Below are 10894 nucleotides of genomic sequence, written 5' to 3'. Positions count from 1 at the left end.
TCCTCTAAAAATGAGTTCACACAAAGGGCATTGGTGGAAAAGTTTATTACTGTAGAGTGACTACTCTTTAGAAAAATAGAAGATTTCTATAACCAATGCCTTTTAGCTGAAGTCTTTCAGAAATATTAAATTTATACAAACCATCATTACATTAAGATAAGGTAAACATTTGTTTGTGAAGTTTTTGCTCCAAAGTATTATATATAATTAAAAGCAAATTATAAAAAAAGGAATGGGACAATACATAAGATCCATTTTAACCCACAATTCTTTGAAATAAAATTTATAGTATAAATGTATGTAGATGGTGTAAAGGAGAAAAAGTAAATGTTTACTGAGATTATATTTTCACCCAAAAGAAAGTCATTCTTAGCTGAGTAGTCATCAATTAATTATAGTTTAATATACTGCAAGCAACAATATTACAAGTTTGACATTGTGGTTTATAAGAAAAATATATATTTGGTCATTCAGGTGATACCTATTTTGTCTTCCTATGCAATACCTGGTTCACAGTTCTAAAATCCCTTGGAATTTCCCAAGTGTGGAGAGTGATAAAAGTACTTTTATTATTCCTTTTTTGTTTGTTTGTTTTTCACTTTTTTTTAAAATTTCTTTTTAGCATAACAGTATTCATTGGTTCTGCACCACACCCAGTGCTCCAGGCAATATGAGCCCTTCCTATTACCCACCACCTGGTTCCCCAACCTCCCACACCCCCGCCCCTTCAAAACTCTCAGGTTGTTTTTCAGAGTCCATAGTCTCTCATGGTTCATCTCCCCTTCCAATTTCCCTCAACTCCCTTCTCCTCTCCATCTCCCCATGTCCTCCGTGTTATTTGTTATGCTCCACAAATAAGTGAAACCATATGATACTTGACTCTCTCTGCTTGACTTATTTCACTCAACATAATCTCTTCCAGTCCCATCCCTGTTGCTACAAAAGTTGGGTATTCATCCTTTCTGATGAAGGCATAATACTCCATAGCGTATATGGACCACATCTTCCTTATCCATTCATCCGTTGAAGGGCATCTTGGTTCTTTCCACAGTTTGGCGACCGTGACCATTGCTGCTATAAACATTGGGGTACAGATGGCTCTTCTTTTCACTACATCTGTATCTTTGGGGTAAATACCCAGTAGTGCAATTGCAGGGTCATAGGGAAGCTCTATTTTTAATTTCTTGAGGAATCTCCACACTGTTCCCAAAGTGGTTATACCAACTTGCATTCCCACCAACAGTGTAAGAGGGTTCCCCTTTCTCCACATCCTCTCCAACACACGTTGTTTCCTGTCTTGCTAATTTTGGCCATTCTAACTGGTGTAAGGTGATATCTCAATGTGGTTTTATTTTTTATTTATTTATTTAAAAAAAAATTTTTAAAGATTTATTTATTTGTCAGACAGAGAAAGGGAGAGAGAGCGAGCGAGCACAGGCAGACAGAGGCAGAGGGAGAAGCAGGCTCCCTGCCGAGCAAGGAGCTGATGTGGGACTCGATCCCAGGATGCTGGGATCATGACCTGAGCCGAAGGCAGCCGCTTAACCATCTGAGCCACCCAGACGTCCCCTCAATGTGGTTTTAATTTGAATCTCCCTGATGGCTAGTGATGATGAGCATTTTTTCATGTGTCTGATAGCCATTTGTACGTCTTCATTGGAGAAGTATCTGTTCATATCTTCTGCAAATTTTTTGATAGGATTATCTGTTTTGTGTGTGTTGAGTTTGAGGAGTTCTTTATAGATTCTGGATATCAACCTTTTGTCTGTACTGTCATTTGCAAATATCTTCTCCCATTCCGTGGGTTGCCTCTTTGTTTTGTAGACTGTTTCCTTTGCTGTGCAGAAGCTTTTCATCTTGACGAAGTCCCAAAAGTTCATTTTTATTTTTGTTTCCTTTGCCTTTGGAGAAATATCTTGAAAGAAGCTGCTGTGGCTGTTATTGAAGAGGTTACTGCCTATGTTCTCCTCTAGGATTCTGATGGATTCCTGTCTCACGTTGAGGTCTTTTATCCATTTCAAGTATCTTTGTGTACGGTGTAAGAGAATGGTCGAGTTTCATTCTTCTACATATAGTTGTTCAGTTTTCCCAGCACCATTTATTGAAGAGACTGTCTTTTTTCCACTGTATATTTTTTCCTGCTTTGTTGAAGATTATTTGACCATAGAGTTGAGGGTCCATATCTGGGCTCTCCACTCTGTTCCACTGGTCTATGTGTCTGTTTTTATGCCAGTACCATGCTGTCTTTGTAATCACAGCTTTGTAGTAAAGCTTGAAACCAGGTAACGTGATGCCGCCTGTTTTGTTTTTGTTTTTCAACATTTCTTTAGCAATTCGGAGTCTCTTCTGATTCCATACAAATTTTTGGATTATTTGCTCCAGCTCTTTGAAAAATACTGGTGGAATTTTGATCGGAATGGCATTAAAAGTATAGATTGCTCTAGGCAGTATAGACATTTTAACAATGTTTATTCTTCTGATCCAAGAGCATGGAATGGTCTTCCATCTTTTTGTGTCTTCTTCAATTTCTTTCATGAGTGTTCTGTAGTTCCTTGAATACAGATCCTATACCTCTTTGGTTAGGTTTATTCCCAGGCATCTTATGGTTCTTGGTGCTAGAGTAAATGGAATCAATTCTCTAATTTGCCTTTCTGTATTTTCATTGTTAGTGTATAAGAAAGCCACTGATTTCTGTACATTGACTTTGTACCTGCCACGTTACTGAATGCTGTATGAGTTCTAGTAGTTTGGGCGTGGATTCTTTGGGGTTTTCCATATAAAGAATCATGTCATCTGTGAAGAGAGAGAGTTTGACTTCTTCATTGCCAATTTGGATACATTTTATTTCTCTTTGTTGTCTATTGCCATTGCTAGGACTTCTAATACTATGTTGAACAAGAGTGGTGAGGGTGGGCATCCTTGTCGTATTCCTGGTCTCAACGGGAAGTCTGCAAGCTTTTCCCATTGAGGATGATATTTGCTGTGGGTCTTTCATAGATAGATTTTATGAAGTTCAGGAATGTTCCCTCTATCCCTATACTTTGAAGTGTTTTAATCAGGAACAGATGCTGGATTTTGTCAAATGCTTTTTCTGCATCAATTGAGAAGACCATGTGGTTCTTCTCTCTTATTGATTTGTTCTATCACATTGATTGATTTGCGAATGTTGAACCATCCTTTTAACCCAGGGATGAATCCCACCTGGTCATGGTGGATAATCTTTTTAATGTGCTGCTGGATCCTGTTTGCTAGGATCTTGTTGAGAATCTTAGCATCCATATTTATCAGTGATATTGGTCTGAAATTCTCCTTTTTGGTAGGGTCTTTGCCTGGTTTGGGGATCAGGGTAATGCTGGCTTCATAAAAAGAGTCTGGAAGTTTTCCTTCTGCTTCAATTTTTTGAAACAGCTTCAGAAGAATTGGTGTTATTTCTTCTTGGAAAGTTTGGTAGAATTCCCCAGGGAATCCGTCAGGTCCTGGACTCTTGTTTATTGGGAGGTTTTTGATCACTGCTTCAATCTCATTACTAGATATCGGTTGCCAATTTCTTCCTGGTTCAGTTTTCGGAGTTTATAGTTTTCCAGGAATGCATCCATTCCATCTATGTTGCTTAGCTTATTAGCATATAACTTATTAGCATATGACTGTTGGTAATAATTTCTGATGATTGTTTCTATTTCCGTGGTGTTAGTTGTGATCTCTCCCTTTTTATTCATAATTTTATTAATTTGGGCTTTCTCTCTTCTCTTTTGGATTAGTGTGGCCAATGGTTTATTGATCTTATTGATTCTTTCAAAAAACCAGCTTCTAGTTTCATTGATACATTCTACTGTATCTCTGGTTTCTACCTCATTGATCTCTGCTCTAATCTTGATTATTTCCCTTCTTGTGTGTGGAGTTGGTTTGATTTGTTGTTGATTCTCCAGTTCTTTAAAGTGTAGAGATAGCTGGTGTATTCTGGATTTTTCAGTTTTTTTGAGGGAGGCTTGGATGACTATGTATTTCCCCTTAGAACTGCCTTTTCTGTATCCCATAGGTTTTGGACTGAAATGTCTTCATTCTCATTGGTTTCCGTGAATTGTTTAAGTTCTTCTTTGATCTCCTGGTTGATCCAAGCATTCTTAAGCAAGGTGGTCTTTAGCTTCCAGGTGTTTGAGTTCTTTCCGAACTTTTTCTTGTGATTGAGCTCCAGTTTCAAAGCACTGTGGTCTGAGAATATACAGAGAATAATGTCAGTCTTTTGGTATCGGTTGAGTCCTGCTTTGTGACCGAGTATGTGGTCTATTCTGGAGAAGGTTCCATGTGCACTTGAGAAGAATGAGTATTCTGTTGTTTTAGGTTGGAATGTTCTGTATATGTCTATGAGGTCCATCTGGTCCTATGTTTCATTCAGTGTTTTTTTTTTTTTTATTGATTTTCAGCTTTGATGATCTGTCTATTACTGAGAGAGGCGTGTTAAGATCTCCTACTATTAATGTATTCATATCAGTGTGACTCTTTATCTTGATTAAGAGTTTTCTTATGTAATTGGCTGCTCCCATATTGGGGGCATAGATATTTACAATTGTTAGATCATCTTGGTGGATAGTCCCTTTAAGAATTATGTAGTGTGGGGCGCCTGGGTGGCTCAGTGGGTTAGGCCACTGCCTTCGGCTCAGGTCATGATCTCAGGGTCCTGGGATCGAGTCCTGCATCAGGCTCTCTGCTCAGCAGCGAGCCTGCTTCCCTTCCTCTCTCTCTGCCTGCCTCTCTGCCTACTTGTGATCTCCGTCTGTCAAATAAATAAATAAAATCTTAAAAAAAAAAAGAATTATGTAGTGTACTTCTGTATCTCTGACTACAGTCTTTAGTTTAAAATCTAATTTATCTGATATGAGAATCACTACCCTGGCTTTCTTTTGAGGCCCATTGGCATGAAAGATGCTTCTCCATCCCTTCACTTTCAGTCTGGGTGTATCTTTAGGTTCAACATGGGTCTCTTGTAGACAACATATGGATGGGTCCTGTCGTTTTATCCAATCTGCAGCCCTGTGTCATTTTATGGGCACATTTAGGACATTCACATTGAGAGTGATTATTGATAGATATGTTTTTATTAACATCGTGTTACCTTTGATGTCTTTCTGTCTGTAGGTTGTCTCTATACTTCTATTCAATGATATTCTTAGGATTTTTCTCTTTTATAGAACCCCCCTTAATATTTCCTGCAGTGTCAGCTTGGTAGTTGCATAGCGTTTTCAGCCTTGCTGGTCTTCAAAACTCTTTATCTCTCCATCCATTTTGAATGTCAGTCTTGCTTGGTAAAGTATTCTTGGCTGCATGTTCTTCTCATTTAGTGCCCTGAATGTATTTTGCCAGCCCTTCCTGGCTTACCATGTCTCTGTGGACAGGTCTGACATTATTCTAATGGGCTTTCCTCTGTATGTAAGGAGCTTCTTTGTCCTAGCTGCTTCCAAGAGGGTCTGCCTACAATCATAATTCTTCATTCTAACTATCAGGTGTCATGAGGACTTTCGAGAGTCTAAAATCTTGGGGGGAAACCTTTCTGCCTCTAGTACATGAATGCTGGTTCCATTCGTGAGATTGGGGAAATTTTCATAGACAACTTGTTCCACTATATCTTCTAGACTTGTTTCTTTCTCCTCCCCTTCAGGGATTCCAATAATTCTGACATTGGAACGTTTCATGGCATCATTTATTTCCCTGATTCTGTTTTCGTGGCTTCTGAGCTATTTGTTCCATGCTTCCTCCTGATCCTTTCTCTCTATATGTTTGTCCTTCAGATCACTAATTCTATCTTCTGTCTCAGTTACCCTAGCTTTTAGAGAATTTAGATTAGATTGGAACTCATTGAGAACATTTTGAACATCATTGCTGGTGGCTTTTAGTTCTACCCTAACATTGTGAACATCTTCCATGGTGGCTTTCAGTTCTGCCCTAATCAATTCCATTTGGTCATCCCTGGCTTTCTCCAACCTAGCTATTGCCTGGATAATTGTTAGCCTGAATTCCTTTTCTGACATATTGTCTATGTTGATAGCCATTAGCTCTATATTTTTCTTCTGTTGGGCATTCCTCCTCCTAGTCATTTTGGTGAGAGATGACTGAACGGAGGTAGCTGGATGTATCAACTGTTGTGCAGTCAAGGAATCCCCACCCAAATGAGAGAAAAAAGAAAAGAAAAAGAGAAAAGAGAGAGAGACACAGGAAAAAAGGGGAAGATAAAAGAGAAGGCTCAGCCCAATCGGGCCCCAGGTAAGATTTATGAAGCATACAAACAAAAACAGATAAACAAAAAGACTGATAAAAGTATATGACAAGAGAAAAAAAAATATATATATGTAAAAGCAAAAAAAGGAAGAACCTCGTCAAAAAGAACCCCAAGTATAAGATTTATATACTATCGGGACATACACAAATACACAGAAGCACTGGCAGAAGAAAAAGATGGGAGAGTGGTTATAAATTCTCAGTATGGGCGAGGAAGGTTATTTTGATTCTTTCTGGATGTATCTTGATGTTTTTGTTAAAGGACTCAACTTTCCTAAGATAAAGGGGGATTAAAAATTGGTTTACCTATAGGGGTAGCATTGATTGGGTAAAGGGGATTACCTTGAAGTTTAACTCTACATGTATATTAGAAAATAAAAATTAAAAAAGAATAAACTAGACTAAACTAAACTAAAATTAAAAAAATAGAAAAGCAAAAGAAAAACACGGGTATATGTATCAAAATTTCAGGTTAGAAGATTATTAAGGAATTTGATGTACTGGACATCTCACTGTGATGGTAAATAGGTTAAAAAAATAACTATATTTATTAAAATAATGAACCAGAATATGGTAATGAGTTAAAAATAGAAGTTGTATCTATGAAGTATTGGTGGTTGTTCTCTTGTCATATTTTTTTTTCTTCCTTCCTGGTTGGTTTTCTGGGAGAGGGGCCTGCCACATGGCTTTTCAGTCAATGATGTTCCCTGAGGTAAGTCCTCCCATCCCCCTCAAGGGGGTGGGCTCTGAGGAAACCGTTTTTTACAGGCTTTTGTTCTCTGGAGGTTTATATGTTTGTTCATCTGTTTTCTCTCGCCTTGACAGCTTTTGATGGTTTTTGGAGGTTTAGAGGAGAGCAAATTGCACCCCGACCTCTCAGAGAGAAGCCTCAGAATGCTCTGCAGAGCTGCTGGCAGAGTAGGTTCTGAGTCATGGTCCCTGGGGATGCAGGATCTCCTCCTTGTACCCCAAACCACAGCAGTGGCGGCTGTCTGGGTGCCAGTGGAGTTAATAATGTGATTACAGATTAGAATTTCAGTTCCACTCCTCAGCCTCCAAGGAGAAGATCAGGGCTTGAGATTGAGTTCAATCACCAATGGTCAATGACTCAATCAATAATTCCTTTGTAATAAAGCCTCCTTAGAACCTCAAAAGGACAGGGTTCAAAGAGATTTCTATTTGATGGACTCATGAAGATTTGGGGAAAGTGGTATGCTGGAGAGAATGTGGAAGCTCTGTGCCCCATCACATGTACATTGACCTTTGCATGTCTTCTGTGTGCCTATTCCCTTTTACGATAAATCAATAATCTAATAAGTAAAGTGTTTCTCTGAGTTCTGTGAGTCACTGTAGAGGAGTCATGGGAACCTCAAATTTATAGCCACTGGGTTAGAAGTACGGGTGATAGCCAGGAATTGCAATTGACATCCTGAATTGGAGTCGGTTGTTGTTAACTTCCAATTTGTAACCATTCCATCAGAAGCATAGGTAGTAATTTGGGTTTGTGACTAACATTAAAGTGAGATGACAGGAAGCCTTATGAGACTGAGCTCTTAACCTGTGGAATCTGATGAAAACTCTGGGTGGATATTATCAGAATTGAGCTGAATTGTAGGAAACTCAGCTGGTGTGCCAGCATTACTTGTTGGTGTATGTAAATTTCCCCTCAAACACATACATATTGGAATTGGGCCCTAGAACACAAAATAATAAGAAATTTCATTTTTATGTTATGATTAAATAAGATAATTCAATATATAAATATGTGTTTAATAAAAATCTTATAAAATAAAAAGAAATCTTTCCTATACAAAATATACACCTGATAAAGTCATAGCAGAGAGGAAATCTGACTGGCAACCAATTAGACAGTAATTTAATGTTTATTTTATCCCTCTTGGGTAGAATTATAAGCTATAATATTATAGTTTATTCACTTTACACTATTTAAGCTTCCCTTAGGTGTTGACATTCTATTTAAATCATTTGTTCTTTGATATTATCTTTATTAACTTTATACAAAACGCTAAATGCCCAATGTACATAGAAAATTACTGACATTCATGGTTTTGAAAGATTAATTCTAATACTTCATTGCAGCACACTGCACAATGAGGAAGTAAAATGAGCTTCATGATTCCTAGACACCATCATGCATACATTAGAAATAGTTATATATCAGGGGCACCTGGGTGGCTCAGTGGGTTAAAGACTCTGCCTTCAGCTCAGGTCATGATCCTGGGGTCCTGGGATCGAGCCCCGCATCAGGCTCTCTGCTCAGCAGGGAGCCTGCTTCCTCCTCTGTCTCTCTGCCTGCCTCTCTGTCTATTTGTAATTTCTGTCTGTCAAATAAAATAAATAAAATCTTTTAAAAAAATAAAGAAATATTTATATATCTTCCAGGCAATTGCATAAACTTTTTTTTAATTTAAACTCAATTAGCCAACATATAGTACAACATTAATTTCAAAAGTAGAGTTCAATAATTTATCAGTTCTATATAACACCCAGTGCTCATCACATCATGTGCTCACATTAATGTCCCTAACCCAATTACCCCATTTCTTGACCAACCTCAACTCTAGCAACATTTGGTTTGTTTCCTCTAGTTAAGGGTCTCTCATGGTTTGTCTCCCTCTCTCATGACTTCCCATTCGGTTTCCCCTCCCTTCCTCTACGATTCTCTGCACTGTTTCTTATATTCCACATGTGAGTGAAATCAAATGATAATTGTCTTTCTCTCTTTGACTTATTTCACTCAGCATTATACCCTCCAGTTCCATCTACATTGATGTGAATAATAAGTATTCATCCTTTCTGATGTCTGAGTAATATTCTAATATATATATATATTATATATGTAAAATATATATATATGTAAAAAAATATATATGTAAAATCACTCTTCTTTATCAATTCATCTTTTGATGGACATATGATGTCTTTCCATAGTTTGGCTATTCTGGACATTGCTGCTATAAACATTGGAGTGCATGTGCCCCTTTGGATCATTTTTGATTTGCATCTTTGTGGTAAATACCTAGTAGTACAATTGCTGGGTCATAGGGTAGCACTATTTTTAACTTCTTGAGGAAACTTCATAGTGTTTTCCATAGTGGCTATACCAACTTGTATTCCCACCAACAATGAAAGAGAGTTCCCCTTTCTCTACATCCTTGGCAACACTTCTTTTTTTTCCTCTCTTGTAAATTTTAGCGATTCTGACTCCTGTGAGGTGTTATTTCATTGTCCTTTTGATTTGTATTGCCTGATGTCAAGTGACATGGAGCATTTTTTTATATGTCTGTTGGCTATTTAGATGACTTCTTTGGAGAAATGTCTCTTCATATCTTCTGCCCATTTCTTGACTGGATTATTTGTTTTTTGGGTGTTGAGTTTGGTAAGCTTTTATAGATCTTGGATGCTACAAATATCACTTTACAAAAATGGCAGGCAAGGTGGACATGGGGGAAATGGTGAGTTTCAGCAAAGCCAAGCTGAAGAAAATGGAGATGCAGGAATAAAACACACTGCTGACCAAAGAGACCATTGAGCAGGAGAAGTGGAATGAAATTTCCCAAGAACCTAGAGGATCCCCACCCTGTCATCTTCAAGATACTCCAATTGTGATGTGGAGGAAGAATAGCCATCAGCAAGATGTATATAAGCAACAAGTGGCACTGTGAACCTGGGCACTCTGAGCTGATGTCACCAGCCTGCAGGTCTCTGAGGGGACCCCCCACACACATACGTACAACAATCAGACTGCCAAATTCTCTGGTTTGCCCTAGGATATTATAGCAAATTATTTGCATGATTAAAGAAAAAATCATACATTATGGCAAAACCAAACAAAGAAACAAATAAAAAACAGATGTGGCTGTACAATTTTTCCAACACCATTTGTTGAAGACTGTCTTTTTTACATTAGATATTCTTTCCTGCTTTGTTGAAGATTAGTTGACCATACGGTTGAGGGTACATTTCTGGTTCTCTATTTTTTCCATTGATCTATGTGTCTGTTTTTATCCCAGTACCATACTGTCTTGATGGTTACAGCCTTGTAATAAAGCTTTAAGTCTGTCATTGTGATGCCACCAACTTTGGTTTTCTTTTTCAATGTTCCTCTGGCTATTCAGGGTCTTTTCTGGTTCCATACAAATCTAAGGATTATTAGTTCCAGCTCTGTGAAAAATATTGATGGTATCTTGATAGGGTTTGCTTTGAATGTGTAGATTGTCCTGGGTAGCATAACTTTTTTTAAATTTTATTTTATTTTTCAGCATTCCAAGATTCATTATTTATGGACCACACCCAGTATGTATTCTTCATACATGAGCATTGAATTTTTTTTTTCATTTCTTGGTGTCTTCCTCAATTTATTTCACAAGTGTTATGTAATTTGTGAATTATTTATTTTATTTTTTATTTTATTATTTATTTTATTTTTTTTAATATTTTATTTATTTATTTGACAGAGAGAGAGACCGCAAGTAGGCAGAGAGGCAGGCACAGAGAGAGGGGGAAGCAGGCTCCCTGCTGAGCAGAGACACTTGATGTGGGCCTCAATCCAGGACCCTGAGATCATGACTTGAGCTGAAGGCAGAGGCTTAACCCACAGAGC

At 37.8% G+C, this 10894-nt stretch overlaps 1 pseudogene; it reads left to right on the top strand.

Moving 5' to 3' along the window:
- Window positions 1-9716: 9716 nt before the first annotated feature.
- Window positions 9717-9956, top strand: LOC123956065 (annotated as a pseudogene).
- Window positions 9957-10894: the final 938 nt, after the last annotated feature.

The sequence above is a fragment of the Meles meles genome, chromosome 14 (genome assembly GCF_922984935.1).
Source record: "Meles meles chromosome 14, mMelMel3.1 paternal haplotype, whole genome shotgun sequence".
NCBI classification, from domain to species: domain Eukaryota; kingdom Metazoa; phylum Chordata; class Mammalia; order Carnivora; family Mustelidae; genus Meles; species Meles meles.
The sequence above is the reverse complement of the archived record's forward strand: the minus strand, read 5'-3'. Positions and strand labels throughout refer to the sequence as shown.